General features: G+C 41.6%; 1 long non-coding RNA gene and 1 pseudogene across 2 annotated transcripts in view; one reads left to right on the plus strand and one right to left on the minus strand.

Annotated features, from left to right (window-relative positions):
• Positions 1-592: 592 nt before the first annotated feature.
• Positions 593-19,256, minus strand: LOC118012670 (annotated as a pseudogene).
• Positions 19,257-21,633: 2,377 nt separating this feature from the next.
• The window catches only part of LOC118012241, a 344,578-nt gene continuing 341,469 nt past the window's right edge, over positions 21,634-24,742 (plus strand). The window contains exon 1 of one of the 2 annotated variants that reach the window (XR_004679649.1): positions 21,634-22,207. This is a non-coding gene — a long non-coding RNA (uncharacterized LOC118012241). The remainder of the gene's footprint in view (positions 22,208-24,742) is intronic. The other variant, XR_004679650.1, reaches the window with a different exon arrangement.

The raw sequence follows: 24,742 nt of genomic DNA on the forward strand, positions 1-24,742 counted from the left end.
CTATTGATTTTAATAATTATTGAAAACTATTCTGATTTAAAAGTAGCTTCTATAAAATGTCAAAGTAATATGCATTGTTTGTTTTCCTAATATCATGAATAAATAAGTATTTCTATTACAGTTGAATAGTACTACTAATATTTCTTAGCAGAAGTGTAGTATTACACATGGAAAGGTAGGCATTGCCCTGTATTCAAATTTTTGTGTTTGATTTCCATTAAAATGCTTTCTATAACTTATAAGGACAACACACACAAAAGTAAAAAGATGAGGTAAATATCTTACAGTTTTAGGGAATTATTTGAAACTTAATATTCAGATATTTTCCATGCTTAAGCTCTAGAATGATGCTTAAAAAGATCCTCTGAAACAAAACAAAACAAAAATAAACAGAAAGTCCTCCATAATGACAATGATATGACACATATCTGAACCACACAAAGAATAGCAGGTTTCTTGGTCTTCTGAATAGGCAAATGATGTTCTTCCCTCTTATTACAGAGCAATCATGACTAAGTTTTGCCAAAATTTTTGCTTCGGTGTGGGTTTACATGAGGCACCATGCTCCAGTTAAGAGCAACTAAAATGTCATTCAAAATTGCCATGCTATATAGCCCATGTGGAAAGAATGTCTGGTCAGTTTCTTGAATCTGACAGATGAAAGAGAAGTAGGAGGAAATATTCCTGGCTCAAAAGAGTCAAAATAAGTCACTTTCCAAGAAAATCGACAGCAAGAGAATCCTGCAGATAGAGATATTGCAAGTAGAGTCCAGAATCCTAGTAGCCCAGTATCTATGTTGTCTTTATTCTTCAAATTCTCAGCATGTGAACTCTTTTATGATCAGGTAAGCGATGGCGAGGAGGAAGGCGAGGAGGATGGCGAACAGCAGCGAACAGGGAATTGAGAGGCCATGGACAGGCCACCTCCTGGACTTGGCCACCTGCAACTGCCCAGAAAATGCCGTTGTGCTGATTGAGCAGAACTGGAGACCCGTCCCTGTCCCACTGGAGTAATGAGCCCTTCCTAGGCTCTGATGACACCCTGGCTGAGAATTCCTCCCATAGGCTGGGGGACACTTGGTTGCATCCGTCCTCGTCGTCCACTTCACGCTCACACCAACTGTCCCCCTGAGTGAAGGCTGAAAACGCCCGCTGGCGGGGCAAACAGGACAGGGGTGCTGAGGCATCTTCACAGGACAGCCAGGCGCCTCCTGCTCCCCATGAAACACACGGGTGAAGAGGGGCAAAAGTCGCCTTAAAGTGACCGAGTCCAGGTCAAAGTCACCAGGGCTGGCAAGAGCCAGCATCTTTAATTCTTTGGCTTAGTTGGTCCAGTATGTGAGTGCCCAAAGGTGTTTAGAGCTGGCAAAGATAACTCAAGAATGTTAGTCCAATCTTTACTTTTGAACTAGCAATGGGAGTTTTACCCCTGATTTATTGTCACTGATAGGATTAGGCTATCTCCTGACCTGACAGTGGCTGTTTGTTCTTACATTTTTGCTGTTGTTGTTTTTGTTTGTTTCCTTAAAATCATTATCTACCAAGGTCAGTTCTGCAATTTCAACAAATCCCAGGAAGTTCTGCAAGAAATGTGCTTTGGGAAAATAGCATAGATCACAAGATGTCCGGGAGCCTAAAATGACTTCTGTCAAGAAAGATATGTCTCATCTTTCTTTTTCTGGGGACCCCTAACTCTTTCTGCTTACAGAAGGGCATACAAAGAGAGATTGTTGTACCTGGGAGTTAGAAGATTTTGGTGACTTTTTAGAATAGTATCTATAGCATGATTGGTACAAACCATACTACAGTAGGTTGAGGAATGAGAAAAAGGAGGATGGCAGGAGAGAAATCAGACAATAGCTTAAGGGACATTTAGGGGAGAGGCAGGAAAAAGAAAACTATTTCAGACTTTTGTAAAAATATACTGTAGAAGTTCTAAACTACATTTTTTTTTAAAGATTTATTTATTTATTTGAGAGAGAGAGAGAGAGCAAGAGCAGAAGGGGCAGAGGGAGAGGGAGAGAGAATCTCAAGCAGACTCCAAGCTCGGCGGGAAGCCCAGTGCAGGCCTGGATCCCAGGACCCTGAGATCATGACCTGAGGCCAAAACGAAGAGTCCCACACTTAACCAACTGGGCCCCCCAGGTGCCCCTCTTTTTTTTTTTTTTTTTAAGATTTATTTATTCATTTGAGAGAGAGAGAGCACGCACATGGGCAAGCAGGCGAGGGAGAGAGAATCCTCAAGCAGACCTCTGCTGAGCAGGGAGCGCACCCTGGGCTGGATACCAGGACTCTGAGACCATGACCCAAGCCGAAATCAAGAGCCAGCTGCTTAACTTACTCAGCCACCCAGGTGTCCCTCTAAGTTACATTCTTAATTATTTTATTGAAAAAATAAACTAGTGAAATAAGGGTTTACACAGATTTATGCAAGCTGGGGCTCCTGGATGCTCAAAAGTGACCCACCCATGATAGTGTAACTGACCAAACATCCTGTTGTCGGATGTGCAGCAAAGCCTGAACACTGTCACCAGTTTTTGTGGCAGAGAAAAAGGGTTTTAATGCAGGGCACCAAGCACAGAGATGGGAAAAAAAATTTTCAAATCCGCATCCCCAAGGAAAGGGAAAGCTGAGAATTTATAGGAATTTACGGGGTGGGGGGTGTCTTGAGCGTGGATGTAGGTGACTGGTGGTTGGAAAAAGGTGAGGTAAGGGGAAGGGAAGGTATCACTGCTTCTCGCAGGCGCCACCTAGTGACACGCTTGTACATCCCTCCTATGTATAAAAAATGAATGGCCTGCCAACTTGAGAAATGCACAGGAGGATCTCAGGGTGTGTCCTCATAGAGGCTACTTTCCTTCACCCTTATCCCTTCTGCACAACTGCAAGAATTCCTCCTGGTTTACTCCAGTTTTAGCTAGTCTCATCGGTGGTCAGTACCACTTCTGCAAAACAGGCTCATAAATCAAGTTAGCTAGAGTTTCTTAAGGGTAGCATGATCAAACATTTGCTACCTTAACCTATCAGTTTCAGTAGTTCTGAAAATATTTAAGTTACTTTTCAACATCAGGATTATCTATGCCAATTCATGTATTTATCTGAGATAAACTTGGTAACTAAAATGTTAAAAACTATTTTTAAAGCCTTCAACCTAGCATAGGTAGGGCTTATCTGTACGAAAAAGATTATTTATAAGTGCAGAACATTTGGTAAGTAAAATCTTTAAACTGAAATTTTTCTTCTCCTGCGCACTACTCCATTCCCAATCCATGTGGAATAGATTTTAGTCATCGGTGTACAAAAAGTTGAAAGGGGGCAAGAATTTCTGTCTCCTTCAAGGGTCCTTCTAGCTGGACTGAGAATCAAATCGACATGAGACAGATTATCAGGAGAAAATAAAATTTAATAATCTATGTGGGGAATCAACGCAGACATGGAAATTCTAAAGATAGTTAGGCAAAATGAAGTATATGTGTCACCCTGAACTAAGGGGGGGGGTAGGGGTCTGAGACTTCAGAAAAAAGGAATGCAATTCACAGGACAATAAGCAGAAAAGCAGATGTTTGGTAATTAGATGCTTGCCCTGCCATACAGATGGGTCACTCAAATAAAATTTATTTAGGCTAATAGCTCTCATTCTGGGAAAGACCCCTAATTTAGATTCTTCTATGTATTTAAGGAAGGGGCAAAATTTCTCTTGAAGTGGTAGGGTCTCCACTGCCTTCAGCTCAGAATAATCTTCATGCCAAAGAGGCCCATCTTGGGGTGGCCTGCCCTCAGCTCCTCAGAGTCAAAGTAACAATGCAAACTACTTGTCCCTAATTGCAAAGGGATTTATTGCTTAAAAAAATAGATAAAATATTTTGTAAACAACGATACCATATCTAATAGAGACTTCATAAACATACCTTTCTGTTCTGTCTACTCACTGTCAAATGATGGTTAATTCCCACAGTGCGGCCAATAGAGAAAAATCAGAGGTTAAAGTTCTGCTGTTTTGGCTGTGACCTAAGAATCTATAACACTTTGTTATTAGTTACCTATTGCTGCACAAACAATTGGCTCTAAATATGGTGGCTTAAAATGACAACAAACATTTATTATCTCACACACTTTCTATGGGGCAGGAATTCTAAAGCAGTCTAGCTGGTTGGTTCTGGCTTGGGTTTTTCTTTATGAGGTTGCAGTCACATGCCAGCAGTCATTTGAAGGCTTGACTAGGGCTGGAGGATCCTCTCCCTAGATGGTCCACTCACATGGCTGATAAATTGGTGCTGGAAATTGGCAGGAGGCTTTATTTAGTTCCTTACCCTAAAGACATCTCCATGGGACTATTTGAGTTTCCCCAGTGCACGGTGACCACCTTTCCCAGAGTGAGGGATCCAAGAGAAAGAAGGCTTTGTGACCAGGACTCAGAAGTTGCACTTTGTGATTTCTACAGCATTCTATTGATAGCATGGTCCAGTCCTATCCATTGTGACAGGGGAATACACAGGGGTGAGAATTCTAAGGATGAGCTTCCCTGGGGGCCATCCTGGAGCCTGGATCCCACATATTTATCATGGAGATGCCAATGTGTTACTTTGTGTGAGTCGGTTTTATAGTTCTTGCACAAAGACAGGGATTGATGCTCACATTAGCAGTGAGTCTTCTTTGCACTGACTTATTTGCACATGCCTAGTAATCGCCACTGTAACTTCTAGCAAGTGAGAAAGGTGCAGAGTTAGATACTGTCTGGACTTCAGACAGCAGGAGGATTGGCTGCTGGCATTGCACAAAGCTGGTTAACCCCAGAGAACAGAGGACATGGGGAAGAGGTTCATTTTAAGTACCATACCAATAACAGGAGTGTCTATGGGGGAAAGTACATGCTGCTCTGATTTTTCGATGCTGCTCTTTCCATTATATCTCTGTGCTAAAAATTTGATTGGTACAAAAGCCAACTTCCTTCAGCAAAGGGTAGGGTGAAGGTGTCATTCTAGGTTTTTAAAATGTGTATGTTTGCCTTAATGCCTGTATTTTAAATACTTATACATTTCTCCCTGATGACAATAGTGGTGAGAACCTAGGAAACAAGCGCTAAAGTGTTCACTCTTTTCTCTTGTTTTCCTAACATGCATGTATCATCTATTTGAGGATATGTGGAGGTCATTTTCCACACCTGCATTTAACAATTATATAAACATATATGTATTCTCTCTCTAGACGCTTATAAATTCCCACTTCAAAATACCTCTCAGACTGAATCAAAGAGAGAAATGATGAAACATATTTTAAAAAACATTCATTTTCAAGTGTGAACTAGATCTCATATTCTAGAGGCACCTCTCAGTAGTTACACACAAATCTAACTGAATGATTGAGGTCAGGCAATCCTACCACAAAAATATTAATAGGCTTTTGGCCACATTGAAATTTGTGTTGTCCAGATGCTTTCAGGCATAATTGTGATGATGTTGAGATCTGATTCTAAATTGGCAATTTATTGCACTATTTTTTTAAGTTAGCAGCATTTAATTGATTTGAGAATTATTTCTATGTTTGATATTTGGAGGAGAATGACAAATACCTCTTGTCCAGAATAACATTTTAAGACAAATTTCACATGACAGAGTGTTCTGTGATGCCAAATGTTACTCTTAGCTATTTTCTACAAGAGAGCATAATTATGATATTTCCATCAGCAAAATTATTTTAGATTTTTTAATAAAAGATGGTTTGCTTTATGTCAATGTAGTTGAAAGATAGACTTCACTGATACATTGTAAAAAAATTCACTGTTTAGTGTTTCCATAGAGAAATTACCAAGTAAAGCAATCTCAGTGAAGACTATTTTGGACAAAGAAGCTCAAAATACACCTATATACCTTTTTCAATAAACATTAATGTCATCATGATAATGGTTTATTTTATTTTATTTATTTTTAAAGATTTTATTTATTTATTTGACAGAGAGAGACACAGTGAGAGAGGGAACACAAGCAGGGGGAGTGGGAGAGGGAGAAGCAAATTCCCCGCAGAGCAGGGAGCTGGATGCGGGGCTCGAATCCAGGACCCTGAGATCATGACCTGAACCAAAGGCAGACGACTGAGCCACCCAGGCGCCCCCATGATAATGGTTTATTAAGGATAAGGTTTTGTTTTGTTTTTTTTTTAATGATACTGTGGAAAGAGACTGAATTAAGACAGAAAAATAAGAGTTCCAGTCCTAACTCTGTTGTGTATTACTGTAATCTTGAGTAAGTCCCTTAATATCTTTGTTTTCAGTTCCATCAAGTGTGCCTGGGTTATAATCTACTGTGAGGATTAAATGAACAAATATATGAAATAATCCTGGTATAGATTCTAGAAATATTAGGTACTAAGTAAATATTCATGTCTATATTTACATTTTCTTTATTCTTTCCTCCTAGTTGCAAACTCTATTATGTAACAGGTAAATCTAAGAAAATATGTTGCAAGAAGAAAAATCTTTTGTGTAATTTTGTGCCAAGTTATTTCAGCCATGCAATTTTGCTAATGGATGTAGTTGGTTTAGGACTAAGAAGTATCTATAAACAAAAGTTTATTGTGTGTGATTTCTTGACAAATTTTATTGTTAAAATTCCTTATTTTAGGGAAACCATTATGTAAAATATTGAATTTAAAGTAGGGGCCAAATGGTGGGCAGCATGATGATGATGATGATAATCTGAATGCCTTTACAAGGAACATGACATTTGCAATTCTCTTTAGCTCCCAGCATTTCCTGCTGTTTTAATGGCTGGCTTCCTTCCTTTATACTACCTGAATAGTTCTTGTAAATATTCGTTTGTTGTCTGTGATTTCAAGCATTCATCCTAAGGATTTATTATTAAGCAAGACAATTTCCCTCTCCTGAGTTATGAGTGGAATGTGGAATTTGCCTACCAGAGCATCAGCTACAATAATACAAACTCAGATACTCGTGCTCATCTACTACTTTCAGAGGCCAAAGAAAAAGCAGCAGTAACAAAAATAATAGCTGATTATATCAAAACAGAAAAGGGCAAAACAAATCAACTTCCCCCTAAATAGATAAAAATGATCCACTTTGTTCTTTAGCTTCAGAACGGTAGCATACTTCCCTTCTGTAAATAGTATTGTGTCCAGCATAGCCTATTTTGTAACATGTCTATATCTAAGTCAGGAATCATAGACATCTTAGGATTCAACGGTTTCAATTCCAGATCCTCTGAAAACTGATAGAATTCTGTTGAATTCTTACCATCAGCTTTGGAGCTTGTAACTTCAACGACAGGGACAACTTTTCTTAAAAATGTTTTCTTTCCCTTTAATTTGAAAATAATGTGTTCCAAATACTTTGATTTTTATTGCAATTATCATTACAAATTTAAGAAAAAGTAAATGTTATCATAACATATACCTAAGCATGAAACTAAAATTCAGGTTTTGTTCACTTGTTTTGCAAAATTGGCTTATATTACCTAATAATCTGATCATTGAATTTATAGCTAATATTTACTCAAGATTAGACATATCATAATTGGAGCATGTTCCAATAAAACTATGTTTGGCATTACATCTAGTCTCCTAGTGCTTCCCAGGATTTCTTTTCTTTCTTTTTTTTTTTTTTTAAGATTTTATTTATTTATTTGACAGAGAGAGAGAGATAGTGAGAGCAGGAACACAAGCAGGGGCAATGGGGGAGGGAGAAGCAGGCTTCTTGCCGAGCAGGGAGCCCGATGTGGGACTCGATCCCAGGACCCTGGGATCATGACCTGAGCTGAAGGCAGAGGCTTAACGACTGAGCCACCCAGGCGCCTTCCCAGGATTTATTTTCATGCTTATTTTACTGTACTTGTTCACCCCCCCCCCGCCTTTTATCTTCTTATGCTAACCTTCAAATAAGAAGATAGAGTATGGATAATAAAGTGAGGAGAATCCAGATGCCTCAGTAATGTAAAGGGCACTAGATTCCTCCAACTTAAAAACAACTTTATGATTTGGGATCAAATAGGTAGGTTAGTTTATAAGTACTGACATATTGGGGCGCCTGGCTGGCTCAGTGGGTAGAGCATACAACTCTTGATTTTGGGTTGTGAGTTAAAGCCCCACGTTGGGCTCAGAGCTTACTTAAAAAAAAAAAATGAAAAAAAACGTGCTGACATGTTATCTAATCATCAGAGTTATGAAACAGCAGGTACAAGAGCAGTTCTAGAGATTCATTTCTGTTGACACTTTTAGGACACTGGGGAAAAAGTGTGATTGTCAGTTATTTCATTTTGTTATTTTTTTAAAAGACCTGCTGATTTTTTTTTTTTTTTGGTGTAGCTCAGGAATCATTCTAAGTTTTCCCAACATGGCTCGCACATCATGCAGCCACTTCCAGCTGTACTTTTTCCTTTATTCTCCATTTATGTGATTTTTCCCCCCAAGATACTTCAGGTTTTTTTACCTCATTGAAAAGTAATAACTTCCATATATAAACATGAAATAATGTTATTCCTTCATTTGCTCAAAACCTGTGTATTGAACATTCTTCTGGTTTTTTTTTTCGTTAACGATTTTATTTATTTATTTGACATAAAGAGAAACAGCGAGAGAGGGAACACAAGCAGGGGGAGCTGGAGAGGGAGAAGCAGCTTCCCACGGAGCAGGGAGCCCGATGCGGGGCTCTATCCCAGGACTCTGGGATCATGACCTGGGCCAAAGGCAGACGCTTAACGACTGAGCCACCCAGGTGCCCCAATTCTTCTGTTTTTTGGGACAGGCACTGGGGATGCAAAGTCTAATAAAATATGGTCCACAGACAACTAAATGTACAAGGGGAGAAGTTCTGATAATGATGTGTAACGTGACATGGAGTTGCAGTGGGAGGGCATTCATGTCATCTGGGGTGGGAATTCTCAACTTCAGCTGCACATTAGAATCACCCAGGGAGGTGCTAAAAATCCCTATGCCCAGGTGACATCCCCAACCAATTAAATCAGAATCTCTGAGGGTGGGTCTCAGGCCCCAGTTTTATTTTTAGAGCTTCCAAGTGATTCTAATGTGCAGCCAAGTTTGAGAACCACAGGTCTGGATATTCAGAGATGGGGTCCTAGAAGAGGTGAGACTTGAGTTTTATTTAGAAGTGAGTAAGGAAAGGGTTAAGGCATAGGCAGGGAGAGAGAGGGGACTGCTGGCTGGGCTCTGAAACTATTCCTGGCAGGCAGAAGCCTAAGCCAAAGTGAATAAGAGATAAGGAAGCAGACCACCTGGCCTCCAATGGTTGGGAATATTTTTCTCTGGTGGCTATAGTATAATCATAGAAAATGGCTAAACCTCAAGGAATTAAGTCATTAAGGGTGTTATCAATAGTCCATGCTCAAACCAAGCTGGCACAAGAATTTCATGGCCACAAGCTTCCCAGTCAGTTCCCAATAAAAGACTGCCACTAAAAGCCCTCAGTGGCAACCCACTTGGGACCCCTCTCACTCTAGAGAGCTTCTCCTTTCCTTTCTGCTCTCACTTTCACCTAATAAACTTTCACTTCATTTCACCCTTTTGTGTACACAAGATTCATTCTTCGACTCCGTGAGACAAGAACCCTGTAATCCTGTAACAGATGTATGAAGAGATTAGGGGATGCCATACTAGGGAGAGAGGGAGTCTTCTGAAGAGGCAAAGGATTATGAAATAACACGACAGGTTTAGGCAACTCATGAGTTATTCAGTACGGCAGAAGGAAAAACAGTGAATGGACTGTTCTAAGTAAGGTAGGTAGAGAACTAATCATCAAAGACATCGACCTATTTATTTTCAACAGAAATGATTGTCATAGTCTGAGACAAACTGGGCATAGGAAATAAGGAATGAGTTTAGAAAGGAATAAAGATCTAAAGATTTAGAAGAATAAAGATAGGACACTAAGAGTGGATGACTATGAGGAAGAAAGGAATAAACCAAGATGGATAGGGTAGCACCCTCTGGAAGGAGCTAGTACTTCAAATAACTTAGGCAGAGGGGCTGCCTGAGGCAGGAAGGAAGAAAAAATTTTGATTAATGTAGGCCAGGATTATATTCAATGTGGAAATCAGACAGGATTAATGTTTCTAGACAACTGTTTCCTCGTGTGTAATTTCATAGTGTGGATCGGGACGATAGTGCCTGGCCAAGGGGGTAGAAGGAACTAGGTAGGAGGTCCATGTCCTCTGTTACCTGGCCAGAGGGATCAGGACTCAACTATTTCAGGCGTGGAGAATCAGAGACCTGGTCTGAGGAGCAGATAGTGAGGTTGTTGTTTGATGCTTACTTTAATAACCAGGGTTTGAAATCTTTCCTTTCCACACCTCTCTGCTGCTCCTTACTCTGCTTTCTCCTCCTATCTCCTGCACGTCCATCTGAGTATGGAGAGGGACCACTGACCTATTTCTAAACCTCATTTATTACTGGGGAAGAAACTTCTTTTTTTATAAATATTTTATTTATTTATTTGAGACAGAACGTGAGAGAGAGAGCACACAAGCAGGGGGAGAGACAGGCAGAGGGAGAGGGAAAAGCAGACTCCCCGCTGAGCAGGGATCCCAATGCGGGACTCGATCCCAGAACCCTGGGATCATGACCTGAGCTGAAGGCAGACGCTTAACTGACTGAGCCACCCAAGCACCCCTGGGGAAGAAACTTTTAACATAGTGTTGACTAAACAAAATTTTCTCTGATTTGGGGAGTGGCTGTGCTCGAGCCTACAAAAAACATGCTATCATTATCCAAAGATGGAGGTATATGGAGATTGATAGTGACAGATTCTCACAAACCTATTTACTTCTTTTACAGGGTTCCATCATGAGAGCTCTGGTTTGCCTTTGCAGAAGGGCATCTCTCTTAGATGTAGTTTGTAGCCACAGAACAGAAATAATCAATTGACTAGGGCACCTGGGTGGCTCAGTTGGTTAAACGACTGCCTTCGGCTCAGGTCATGACCCTGGAGTCCCAGGATCGAGTCCCACATCCGGCTCCCTGTCAGCAGGGAGTCTGCTTCTCCCTCTGACCCTCCCCCCTCTCATGTGCTCTCTCTCTCTCATTCTCTCTCTCAAATAAATAAAAAATCTTAAAAAAAAAAAAAAGAATCAATTGACTGTAGAGGGTTAAATAGAGCCCATACCCTCAGGTTGATTTGCATGGAACTAAATGGGCAGACTTGACAGAGGAGTATTAATAAATACACTAGCACTCAGAAAATAAGTATATAGCTATACCAGCAAATTTAGGGCCTACCTGTGTCTGTAACCACATACCCTGCCCACCACTTGTTACAAAGGGCCCACTCTCTCTGCTTTTATTTGTGACAACACTTCCATGAGTATACTGGATTCCACCCTGTTAAAAGATTTTGGCTCTACAATTATCCCCTTGGCTCTTTATTAACAATTTCCTTTTCCCTGCTGGACCTTTACCACCAATTACCAACACATTGCTGTCTTTAAAAATAACCCTGACCTCACATTCCCCTCCAGGTACCAGTCTTAGTTTTCTTATCTTCTTTATCTTAACCCATTTATTATCTCCATTTTTCTTAGTCCTTTCAAGAAGGGCCATCTCTATTGCCTCTTTCTACTTCTTTACCTCAACTTTCTCCTGAACACACTCCAGTAGGACTTTCATTTTCTCTCTTCCCCTACAGTCACTCTTGTAAAGGTCATTAATAACTTTCAAATTGCCCAAGTTGATGGCCAAATCTTAATTCTCATTTTACCTGACTTTATTAGCATCATTTGGCAACAACTAGTCCCCGTATCAAGCTTGAACCCTCTCTTCTTTTGACTTAGGGTACTGTTCTTGGCTGGTTTTAACCCACACCTCACTGGCTACATCTTCTCACTTACCTTGCTTTTATTTCCTTTTCTTAACTTCTCTATTGCCCCTCATTCCTTCTCAAGTTACACCCATTCGCCAGGTCATCTTATCCAGTCCAATGACTTTGATTTCCATCAATGTGCTGACTCATATTTTTATCTCCAGTCTTTCCCATGAGTTCTAGACTCATTTATCAAACTGTCTTTTTCAAAATCTCCATGTGAATCTTAAATAGATATTTTATGCTTCAAACAGAAATTCTTCATCTACATCAGTTTCTTCCCCAGTGTTCCCTTACCTCAATACTTCAATTATAATTCTTATAGTTGATAGAATTTATGTTATTTTCTCTTGGCTACCTCTTTGATCTGTACCGTTTGCTACTCTTTCTCTTGACTCATTATACTAGCCATATTGATCTCCTTCCTGTTTTTGAAAATGCCAGGCACACTCCCACCTCAGGGCCTTTGCACTTTCTGCTCCCCCTCCCCGAAATGTGTTTCCCTGAGATATTCTTGAGGCTTACTCCCCTACATCATTCAGGTCTCTGCTCAAATGTCATCTTTTTAGAAAACCTTTCTTGTTAACCCTAAAACTAAAAGCTTTTAAACATAATTCTCCATTCTATTTCTGTTTTATTTTTCTTTGAAAAACTTATCACTACCTAAGATTATGTTATTTATCTGTTTACTTTTCTCCTGTCTTCCTTTTTTTTTTTTAAAGATTTTTTAATTTATTTTTCAACAGAGAAAGAGAGACAGCAAGAGAGGGAACAGAAGCAGGGGGAGTGGGAGAGGGAGAAGCAGGCTTCCTGCGGAGCAGGGAGCCCGATGTGGGACTCGATCCCAGGACCCTGGGATCATGACCTGAGCTGAAGGCAGACGCTTAACGACTGAGCCACCCAGGCACCGCTTTTTTTTTTTTTAAGTTTTTTAATTTAAATTCCAGTCAGTTAACATATAGTGTAATATTCGTTTCAGGCATCTTTCTTACTAAAAAAAGCTCTAAGAGGGCAGGGATTTTGTCTGTATTGTTCCCAGCTTCATTATTTGCATCTCGTATTGTGTGTAGCACATAGTAAGGAGTTGAGTAAATATTTGTTGACTGCTGATCAAATGAGTGAAAGAGCTGTTTATGAAATGAGATTCACCTGGATAAGAATGATGAGGGTTGCTGGAGGGGAGAGGGGTGGGGGGATAGGGTAGCTGGGTGATGGACATTAAGGAGAGCATGTGATATAATGAGCACTGGGTATTATATAAGACTGATGAATCACTGACCTCTGAGACATCTGAAACCAATAATACGTTATATGTTAATTTAATTTAAATAAAAAATATGAAAAAAAGAATGAATCATTTTGTGTTAAAATGATCTGATATAGTTTCTTGATTATTAGAAAACTTTTTGGGGCACCTGGATTAGTCAGTCGTTAAGCATCTGCCTTCGGCTCAGGTCATGATCCCAGGGTCCTGGGATCGAGCCCCGCACCGGGCTCCCTGCTCTGCGGGAAGGCTGCTTCTCCCTCTCCTTCTCCCCCTGCTTGTGCTTTCTCTCTCTCTCGTTGTGTCTCTCTCTGTCAAATAAATAAATAAAATCTTAAAAAAAAAACTTTTTAACTATGAGGAAACCATTATTTTTAGGCTTGCACCTAGAGTTGTATTCGATATGCCCTCATAAACAAATTTCCAAGCAATGTGGCAAATTGTTCTTTATCTTATTCTAATAATTAATCTGGTGTTTGAACTCAAATAGGAAACATTAATTCCCCTTTGTTTTCTCAGAATTTGACTTTGTTATATACCCAACAGTTCTCCACCCCCTTCATTTTTCTATCATTCCTTTATCTTAATAATGATACGTAAAATACAAAAGAGAAGGTAGAAGCAATCAGTTAGACTCTAGTGACGCGGTCTATGTTCTACGTCAATGGATAGGTTTTAAATGGAACAGAGCGGGGCGCCTGGGTGGCTCAGTCATTACGTGTCTGCCTTCTGCTCAGGTCATGATCTCAGGGTCCTGGGATTGAGCCCCGCATCGGGCTTCCTGTGCAGTGGGAAGCCTGCTTCTCCCTCTCCCACTCCCCACCTGCTTGTGTTCCCTCTCTCGCTGTGTCTCTCTCTATCAAATAAATAAAAAAATCTTTAAAAAATAATAAATAAATGGAACAGAGGATGAGCTGTATTTTTCCCAAACTGCCTAATTCATAGAGCTAATCTGAGAAAAATGATTTGGCACACAATTGTAAAGGTTAGCTGACAAAGCAGATCGTTGAAATGGTTTTTCTATCTTCCACATTAAGATGTCATTTTAAAAATTAGTGCTATATATAATAAAATTCTGAGTCTGGAGGCTTGTCTTTTTCATGAAAACCTGAAACCTGAGCCATTTATTTCGGCAGTTGTAAACATAAATCCCCATGGCTCATATTATGTTAGTAATCAGAAATGGCCCTTTGAGTAAGCGTTTAAGCATCAATAGCCTTTGAAAAATGTATCAATTCTGTGTTTTCTTTGATAAAGAGGAAAGGTGAGAAGGAGAACTAAAAACATGAAAGTGAGCAAAACTTAAAAATACTAAAAATATTTACAACAGTAAAACCACTTGTTATGTTGTGTTTACATTTCTATAGTTTGTATTTTCAGATTTATAAGGGTTCAATTTTATTTCCAAATTAAACAACAGACAATGAGTAATGTAATATAAAATTGATTTCATTCATCAACTTAACTGGGAAGTATTAGAGATGCCACATTGATATATAGCATCTAATCAAAGGAAAAGCACCCAGTTGCTGATTTCAATGGCTCATATGATAATAAATCCTCAATCCATGCTAGAATTCTGTGATGTTCCTAAGCAACAGTAGTCCTCCAGTGACTTCATTATGATCATGTTAATGTGTGTTTTTTCTCAAGGGTAGTTTGAGAAGCAAACTATAACTATTACGAGTACTGGAATTACAGGGAAAATCCCAAATAGCATATTATTTTGATATTATAAATAGTTCTATGCATAACAACAAAGTATATGAGGTTTACAATGATATTTAGGGCTTGGGGGCTCTTTTGGTATAGTAATTCATGAGCTTTCTAACCTCAGGCTGGGGACATATTTGTAATTTACTTCATTTCTTATAATTCATTTCAGGCTGGAAAGACTCTCAGGTTACACTTTGAAGGTTTCACAAGTGTAATAGCTTGTGATGTGTTTGTGATTCTGGTGATGACTTTAGATATTAAAACTGCAACTCTCATGATATTTACGTGGGATCTGCCACTGACAACTTAAGAGGGAATGGTAGTTTCCGGCTTATGAAAACACTTTCTATAATTTAGTAGTTGATATCCATTTAAAAAATTCAACCTTAAAACATCTTAATGCCTACTCAAAGCTCCTTACTTTCTAGTGATGAAACCCACAAACTTAAATACAATTTAGTTTAAATACTGGCAAGTAATGAGAGACTTTAGAAACATCAGAACTTCTGTATCCAAGCGAGCATTATCTTCTTCAAGGGTGTTACCTTAGCAGTCTGTGTACTCCTTTCAGTGACTCAGCCATTCAAAATATATTGTCCTCAACAAAGGAAATCCTCCTCCACCCTTTTTCTTGTGGAAATCTACCCTCTTACCAACTTTTTTAATGTGCGGCACACTATTGTTACTGTAACTGTAGTGTTGTATAGCAGATCTCTAGAATGTTTTCATCTGAAACTATTTACCAACTGAACAATGTATTGGTTAGGATTCTTCAGAGAAACAGATGAGATGTATAGATATTTATTAATTGTATATATCATAAAGAGATTTATTATAAGGAATTGCCTCAGGTGAGTATGGAGGCTGAGAAGTCTCAAGATCTGCAGTCAGCAAACTGGAGACCCAGGGGGGCAGACGTAGTTCCGGGCTGAGTCCGAAGGCTTGGACACCCAAATTATTAATATTTTCTTCTTATGGATTTTGGGTAAGACAAGGCAGGAAATATATGATTACAGTAAGATTAAGTAATATTTGTGAACAATTCTTGAATAACATTTTTCAGTCTGTGTATTTGCTACTATTGATATTTAAAGTAAGTATACAATACCAGTTATGTATTAGTTTCCACTTAGTATGGCTAATTTCTAGATGATCATAATGAGAAATTATTTTTTAAAATGAAATAATAGATGGCTAGGGAGAGTAGAGAATCAAGTTTGTTAGAAAATATTTCTCTAGGATTGCCTGGGTGGCTCAGTCAGTTAAGCGTCTGCCTTCAACTCATGTCATGATCCCAGGGTCCTGGGATGGAGTCCTGCATCCGGCTCCTTGCTCAGTTGGGAGCCTGCTTCTCCCTCTCCCTCTGCTGCTCCCCCTGCTTGTGCTTGCTCTCTCTCTCTCTGACAAATAAATAAATAAAATCTTCAAAACAAACAAACAAAAGAATGTATTTCTCTAATCTTCCAATACTATTTCTTCCTTTTCTCCCCTACCCACCATAAATTATAGTGTTTAGTGATATTTGCCAACCCTTGGCATATTTAGTTTATATAACCTAATGTTGCTCAGGGGAGAAATATATTTACAGTGCCTGTCTGTAAGAAGACAGAGTATTCTACTGTACATCAGACTTGTCCTGTGAGCTGTCCTGGAGCTTCAAGACCTCAAAGAATCTATGTCTTTACTTAAACATATTAACCAGCATGGATATACATTAAACAGTAAGAGAAAGAGTCTACTTTTTAAATGTAAAATGACAAATTAATTAAGTGACATAAGAAAAAGAAAAGAAAAAAAAAAGAAAAAGAAAAATTCCCCTTCCCTCTCTCGCTGTCTCTGTCAAATAAATAAATAAAATCTTAAAAAAAAAAAGAAAAGAAAAAGGTCCCCAGAATTAGGAAGTGGTACTAGTAGTTTTCTTCATGACTCTGGAAGTTTTAATCTGTAATATGGTAGTATGGCAGTATGGCAAAAAAAAATATATATATATATATATTTTTTTTTAATTTGTTATTTGGTTGAAGATAATTTTATAGTTCAAACTGAAGGAAAATAAGGAAAGAGCTTAGAGATGTGGACAGAAATCTAAAAAAAAGACTAGAGTGAAAGTTCTAGAGAATAATCAGTAATTGAAATACTTAAGGAACACTTCCCTACACTAATTTGCATATATGCATATGCATGTGTGTATATATTTGGGTGTATGTAACTTCCTACATTTGTAAGACTGTACTTTTACTTTTCTCTGTTATTATGTTCATACTAGGTGGTAAATAATAGAAGTGCATTTTATTTTAATTATTCATCAGTTTGTTTATTAATGAAATAATAAGTAGGATCTGATCCTAATTAGCAATATCAAGCAGTTCTCCAGCATCAGAGCTTCAACCAATTCATTTTTTGCTCTTGTTCTCAAACTCATGCTTTCTATTTATTTTGTTGTTCAGAGAAGAAAGAAAGGAGCTAAGTTTTTCTTTGAGCACATACTATTGGTCATACATCGTGCTAGAAGTTTACATACAAACCATCTGATTCTTACAACTTGCTAGGTAGTGTTAAACTCAGGTCTGCCCGACTTCCAGCCCATGCACTTTTTAACTATTCATAGTCTTTTTTTTTTTAAGATTTTATTTATTTATTTGAGAGAGAGAGAGAATGAGAGAGCACATGAGAGGGGGGAGGGTCAGAGGGAGAAGCAGGCTCCCCACTGAGCAGGGAGCCCGATGCGGGACTCCATCCCGGAACTCCAGGATCATGACCTGAGCTGAAGGCAGTCGCTTAACCAACTGAGCCACCCAGGCGCCCCATAGTCTTTCTTGTTAAGTGTCACAGAACTCAAGATAGTTGATATTTAACAATACAGTTGACCCTTGAACAACACAGGCTTGAAGCGCACAGACCCACTTATATGTGGATTTTTTTAGATAGAGTACAGTACTGTATATGTATTTTCTCTTCCTTATGATTTTCTTTCTTTTTTTTAAAGATTTTATTTATTTAATTGACAGAGAGAGAGAGACAGCGAGAGAGGGAACACAAGCAGGGGGAGTGGGAGAGGGAGAAGCAGGCTTCCCGCGGTGCAGGGAGCCTGATGTGGGGCTGGATCTCAGGACCCTGGGATCATGACCTGAGCCAAAGGCAGACGCTTAACGACTGAGCCACCCAGGCGCCCCTCTTCCTTATGATTTTCTTAATAACAGTTTCTTTTCTCTAGCTTAGTGTATTGCAAGAATACAGCATATAATACATAAAACATACAAATTATGCGTTGACTGTTTATGTTATTAGTAAGGTGATTCAAAAGTTATACATGGATTTTGGGGGTGCCTGGCTGGCTCAGTGGGTAGAGCATGCAACTACTGATCTCAGGGTCATGAGTTCAAGCCTATTGGGCGTGGAGCCTACTTAAAAGAAAAAAAAGGAATACTTGGATTTTTGACTATGTAGGGTGTTGGCATACCTAACCCCTAAGATGTTGAAGGGTCAGCTGTATTAAGCAGAAAATCCTTTTGCTCTTACAAAGCATCTTTCTTTCAGTTGCCAAAATAGTATCATAAAACCCGTTGTATTACTTTATACTTTTGCTTAAAATTCTCTAGCTCCTCATTTCCTTCTTTGTGTAACGTCAGGAGTCTTAAAGTCAGATTCCTCTCTGCATTTGCGGATTCTTCTTCTGTATACCCACACCCACTTTGGGTCCTGTCAAAACAAATTTACTTTAGTTCTCTGAATCTGCCTGGGTTCTTTTCTATTTCCCTGTTACACATTTGCTCTGCCTGTAATGCTTTTATTCCTTAATCCAATGACAAATTTCCACCCTTCTGTATTAGTCTGGGTCTCCAGAGAAGCAGAACCAATATAAGATCTACATGTAAGATTTATTGTAAGAAATTGGCTTGCATGATTATGGAGGCTGAGAAGTCCCAGGATCTATAGTTAGCAAGCTGGAGACCCAGGAGGGCTGATGGTATAGTTCTAGTCTGAGTTGAAAGAACTGAGAACCAGGAGAACTAATGGTGCAAATTCTAGTCCGGGTCCCAAAACAGGAGAAAACTAATGTCCCAGCTCAAAGACAGGCAGATAAAGCAAATTCTCTGTAACTCCACTTTTTTGTTCTATTCAGGCAGAAAGCAATCTACTTTAAGAAGTCTATGGATTGAAATGTTAATCTCATTCACAAACACCCTTACAGAAAGGCCCAGAATAATGTTTAACCAAATATCTGGGCTCCCTTGGGCCAGTGAAATTGACATAACATTAACCATCACACCTTCCTTTATATTTAACATTTAAGGGCCATCTATGCTTTTAAGCCTTTCCTGAGCATTCTGGGCTGAGTTAATTGTTTCCCTTGGCATGTATGGCAGAGATCACTAGCTGTTCATCCACTGTTCTTTCCCTGCTGGGCACACAGTTAGACCACATTACCCAAACTCCTTTTTGCTTTGGTGTGGCCATGTAGCCTTATTTAAATTTTTCTCACACAATCTGCTCTTCTCTGTTCTCCTGTCTGTTAGCTGTTTCCTTATACTGACAAGGAACACATTTGTTACTCTTCCACCCCGCCTCAACCCTACTGTCCTATTGGTTAAATTTTATGTGAGAAATAAATTTTATTGTATTAAGCCACTGATTTGGGGATTTATCTTTTACAACAGCAAGTGTTACCTAATACACACATTGTAACAGATGTTCTTAATGTCCCTTCCCATATTGTTACAATAGCTTTGAGCTACTGCTTCTGTGGTAGGGAATTTCTGGCATACTGACCAGTTTGCATCTTAAGCACCTGAATTTCTTTGCTTCACTGTCTGAAGGTTTTCTCTGGCACCTTAGAAGCTTGCCATGCACTGTGGCAACCTGGAAGAGTGGGAGAAAGCCTCAGCGGATAGGAGGCAGAAGTCAGTGGATCACGTGCTTCAGCCTTCCCATACATCAGTGGGACAATTGTGAAGCATGTTTTACATGGTTCTCAGAGGGCCCACAGTGGGATTTAGTCCCAGAGCCCATGTGGTAACCTGCTCTTTAATACCTTCTCATTTCTCCTTTCCTCAACCCCTGGTAACCACTATTCTACTCTCTGCCCCATTAATTTGAGCATTTTAGATTTCTCATAAATTTGGAAAGATGCAGTATTTGTTCTGTCACTGGCTTATTTCACTTAGCATAATGTCCTCCAGCTTTATGCATGGTGTTGCAAATGGCAGGATTTCCTTCTTTTTTTTTTTTTTTTTTTAAGGCTGAGTAATATTCCATACATTTTCTTTATCTATTCATCCGTTGGTGGACATTTAGGTTGTTTCCATGCCGCAGACTTTCTAGGAGGCTTGTGGGTTGCTGCTGTCCACTGAAGGTTTGTGACCCCTGCAAATTTCTGTTGAATTCTAGGCCCCAGGGCAACAGGGTGTGGAGGTGGGGCCTTTGGGAGGTGAGTAGACTAGATGAGGTCATGGGGGTGAGGCCCCCCCGAGGGGATCATTGTCCTTATAAACAGAGGGAGGGACACACAAGTTGAGGGCAGACACCCGCCTGCAGGCAGGAAGCAGACCCTCAACTTGATCCTGGCGTCCCTGTCTCTGTAAGCGTCTGGGCTCTGCTGCTGGGCCTGCCCAGTCTGTGGCCTTCCCTTACAGCAGCCCCAGGGACTAACACAGTTGTGGAGGAATGAAAAGGCTCCAAGTAAACGCCTTAATGTCCCTCGATGGGCAGCAAATGGACAAGCCCATGGTGGTGCGTCCACACCATAGAACACCCCTACCCCTCAGCCAGCACGGCACTCACACCAGCTGGGGGGGGCCTCAGCACCCGCGAAGCCAAGGGAAGCAGCTGCGAAGGTCTTTGTATGGAATGCTTCTGACTACATGACATCCTGGCAAAGGCAAAGCGATAGGGACAGAAAACAGACCTGCGCTTCCGGGGGTGGGGGTGGGGGTGGGGGGATGGGGGGGAGGGGGACATGGGGGTGATGGCAAAGTAACAGGACAGAATTTTGTCATCATCAGATCTACCAAGGGACTCTTCTCGTCCAACCCCTACATTTCACTGGAAGCAGGATCAGAGAAGTCAAGCCATGGTTCTCAGGTCACACAGCAATGCAAAGCCAGGCATGATGGCCCAGAGCTCCTCCTGTCCACAACCACGACACTGGGGCCGCCTCCTCAGAGGAGCCGTGTGTTTGCTGAGTGACTCTCAGCTGGGCAGAAAACAAGGCAGTCGGGCTCTCTAATCTTTGCTCCCAGAGGAGTGGGGGGTCCTATTTCCATCCATTTTACTTGGCCAGCGCTCCTCGGTTCATCTGAGCTTTACAGAAACCTGGCTTCTCAGGGGACCTGTCCCAGGGTGGTGTGACAGGGCCTAGATCTGGAAGCCAGGCCTCTCCCGGGGCTGCCTCAGCCGGCCACAGGCCCCCGTCTCCGCGAGGGCCCCGAGCTTTCCCAGCCACCCTTCCAGGCCCAGCACCATCCAGAAATTTACAACAAATTGTTGTAAATAATGCAGCAATGAACATATGGGTGCAGATATCACTTCAAGATAGTGATTTTATCTGCAGATATATATTCAGAAGTGGGATTACTGGATCAAATGCTAGTTCTATTTTTAATTTTTTTTAAGATTTTATTTTTTTAAAGTAATCTCTACCCCCAACACGGGGTACCAACCCCAAGACCAAGGGTCGCATGTTCTATAGACTGCGCCAGTCAGGCGCCCCTCTATTTTTAATTTTTTAGGAACTTCATAGATCTCCGTTTCTTTAGGGTCGGTTGTTGGAGCTTTGTTTCCTTTGGTCGTATCATCTTTACTTAATTCTTTCTGATCTTTGTATCTTTGCGTTGGTTATCTGTGCACTTGAGTAAGCAGTCTCTTCCAGACGTTACAGGGAAAGACCTTCACCAGTTAGCTCAGTTTGGGGTATTGGACAAGTCAGCTGGTAGTATCTGGGAGCAGGTGGGGCTGCTATGGGAGTTTCTTGTTGGGTGAGGTAGCTGCCTGTGCTGAGGCTGGGTGGGTCTGCTGGCTGGGCTCTGCATTCAAGTGAGACTGCTGGGTTGGCTCCCCGCTCAGGCAGGGCTGCTGGCCACACTCTGCGGTGAGTTTGGGGCCACTAGCTGTGCTCCCCAATCACCTCTGGTCTGGTGCGGTTGCGGGCTACGTTCCCACGCAGGGCAGCGCCACTAATGCATTGGGCGATTGTGCAGGGCTTGCAGGCTGGGCGCCGCCGTCACTCCTGGTTGGATGAGCCTCAGGCTGTACTCTGATTGGATGGTGCCACCCACAGGATTCTGGGTTCAGGTGGCAGCCGGTCGGGTTTCGCAGTTGGACCGGGGGCTCAGGCTGTGCTGTGTGATCCGGCCGTGACTCAAACTGCGTCCCGAAGTTGTGCAGGACCACAGGTCAGGCTTCGAGCGCAGGTGGGCCGTTGGCTCTGCTCCTCTAGGGGGTGAAGTTGCTGGCCCGGCTCCCTGGTGTAGAGGGGCCTTCAGCTGCGTCCCGCAGTTGGGGGTGGGGCTGTGCTCCGTGGCCTGGTCGGGTGGTGTCCTGGCTTCCTTGTCGGGTGTGGCTGCTGAGCGTGCCCTGCCACTGGGCATGGTCACTGGCTGGGCTCTTTATATGGGCGAGGCCACAGGCTGCATTGTGCGGTGGGGCAGGGTCCAGTGCCAGGCAGCGCTGCGGGATGCCGCTGCTGTTCGGGGTCCCTGGTTCTGTGGCCCTGGAAGCTGTGTTCAACAGCTGGGCATGGCTGCTGGCTTGGCTCTCTGCCAGGAAGGTAGGCTGTGTTCCACAGCAGCTGGCTGTCCCTGGCCAGACTTCCGGACCGATAGACTAGAGGCTGTGTCGAGCAGTTGGGCAGGACTGTGAATTTGCAATGTGGTAAAAGTGTAGTTGCTCCTCATACCCTTCCTTTTCAGTTTTGGGGTCCAGGGGGTTGCTTCGGCTTTGTGCACCGGGTTCTGGAATTTTCACACTGGTGCCTTGTCTATGGATAGTTGTTAGTTGGTCTTGTGAGGGGGACTGAAGTCAGAATGAGCTAAGTCGCCATAGGGATGACGTCCCAGGGACAGAGTGGATTCAAATACTACATCCCTAGTTTAGTAGCTGTATGATCGGGGTCAGTTGTCGACCTCAGAGAGTCGGGGACCTGGGGCGGCGAAGGAACTGAGAAAAAGAGACGACAGTATAGCGAGGCACGGGGGACCCCGAGCAAACAGCCCGAGGCGCAGAGGTTTATTTTCCATACTCATGTACCTTCTACAGCAGGGGTGTAGTAAGGCACATTCCTCCATGTACACAGGATTAGTCAAGCACGTAAGAATCTTTAAAACAGAATAAAGGAACAAAGAGGGGAGTGCACAGTGTGCTGTTTACAGCTGTCTTCCTATCTACTAAACATCTGCTGCTGCGTACTTTAGAACTGACCACACACATCGCAAGGGCATTTCTTTCTTTTTTTTTTTTTTTTAAGATTTTATTTATTTATTTGACAGAGAGAGACACAGCGAGAGAGGGAACACAAGCAGGGGGAGTGGGAGAGGGAGAAGCAGGCTTCCCGCTGAGCCGGGAGCCCGATGTGGGGCTCGATCCCAGGACCCTGGGATCATGACCTGAGCCGAAGGCAGACGCTTAACGACTGAGCCACCCAGGTGCCCCAAAGGGCATTTAACTCTGATCCTTTCGGGTTATTTTTAACCCTGCAATCTCCAGTTTTCTCAGAGATCTCGGAGTCTGAGCAACCATGCACCAGTGGTTGTTGTGGCATTCTGTTTCCCACAGTCAGTTACTTAAACCTCTCTGAGGCTCAATTTAAAATGGGACATTTAAAGTGAGGATACTAAAGCTACCTTAGAGATTGTGATGAGATGACAGTGTCTGTTGGACGTGGCTTCTAGTAAATCATAGCTTCCAAAGACAGTTGTGTTTAAATTTGAATGACTATCAATGGGAAGTGAAAAAGTTTAGCTATTTAAAAAGTTTTCATTTTGCAGATAAAATTTTACCATTCAGAGAGACAGAGGAACTTTCTCGGGTTTCCTTCTCACAACACTTGTAACTGTGAAATAGATGCGAGAAGTTGAAAGCTTTATGTTTCTGAACTGGAAGCCCCTAAGGGAGGCAGGCAAGGAAGGAAAAACTCACATTTAAAGAACGAGGGAGAAATGTTTGGTTGCATGGTCATTTCTCTAAAGATGACTCCATCAACCACTGCATGGCAGTGACTGTGGTTCTCGACCTTTCTTTTGTTCATGGAGCCCTTTGGGCCAGGCTTGAAAATGCTTAGATGGAGTGAACATGAGGAAAAGAAAGTAATGGCAGGTTAGGCTAGATGTGGGCCTGGAAACAGGTCATCTAAGATTCTGTAGATCAATATCATCTTTGGGCCATTGAAAAATTTTTTTTTAAAGATTTTTAAAATTTTATTTATTTGACAGAGAGACAGGGGTGGGGAGTGCACAAGCAGGGGTAGTGGCAGGCAGAGGGAGAGGGAGCAGGCTCCCCGCCAAGTGGGGAGTCCAGATGCGGGACTCCATCCCAGGGCCCCAGGATCATGACCTGAGCCGAAGGGAGACACAACTGGCTGAGCCACCCAGGCGCCCCTGAAAATTTTTGAGCATGAATGAAAGTGTTTGTAACTCAGCCAACACTATGTGTCCATGATAATGATGTGATTCTGGAAGTGAGGAAATTGTGCTGGCATCTTCTCCTGGCCCAGAGTCCAGACTGGTCACTCCCATGAGCTCACTCTCCCACCTGTGTTCTGGAAGATTCCTTCTCTGGCCTTTGCACTAAATGATAAACATCTTTCTTTTCTTCCTTCCTTTCTTTCTTTCTTCCTTTCTTTCTTCCTTCCTTCCTTCCTTCCTTCCTTCCTTCCTTTCTTTCTTCTTCTTTCTTTCTATCCTTCTTCCTTCCTTCCTTCCTTCCTTCCTTCCTTCCTTCCTTCCTTCCTT

This window comes from Mirounga leonina, unplaced genomic scaffold, assembly GCF_011800145.1.
Source record: "Mirounga leonina isolate KUSES-001 unplaced genomic scaffold, KU_Mleo_1.0 Mir_151, whole genome shotgun sequence".
Lineage (NCBI taxonomy): Eukaryota > Metazoa > Chordata > Mammalia > Carnivora > Phocidae > Mirounga > Mirounga leonina.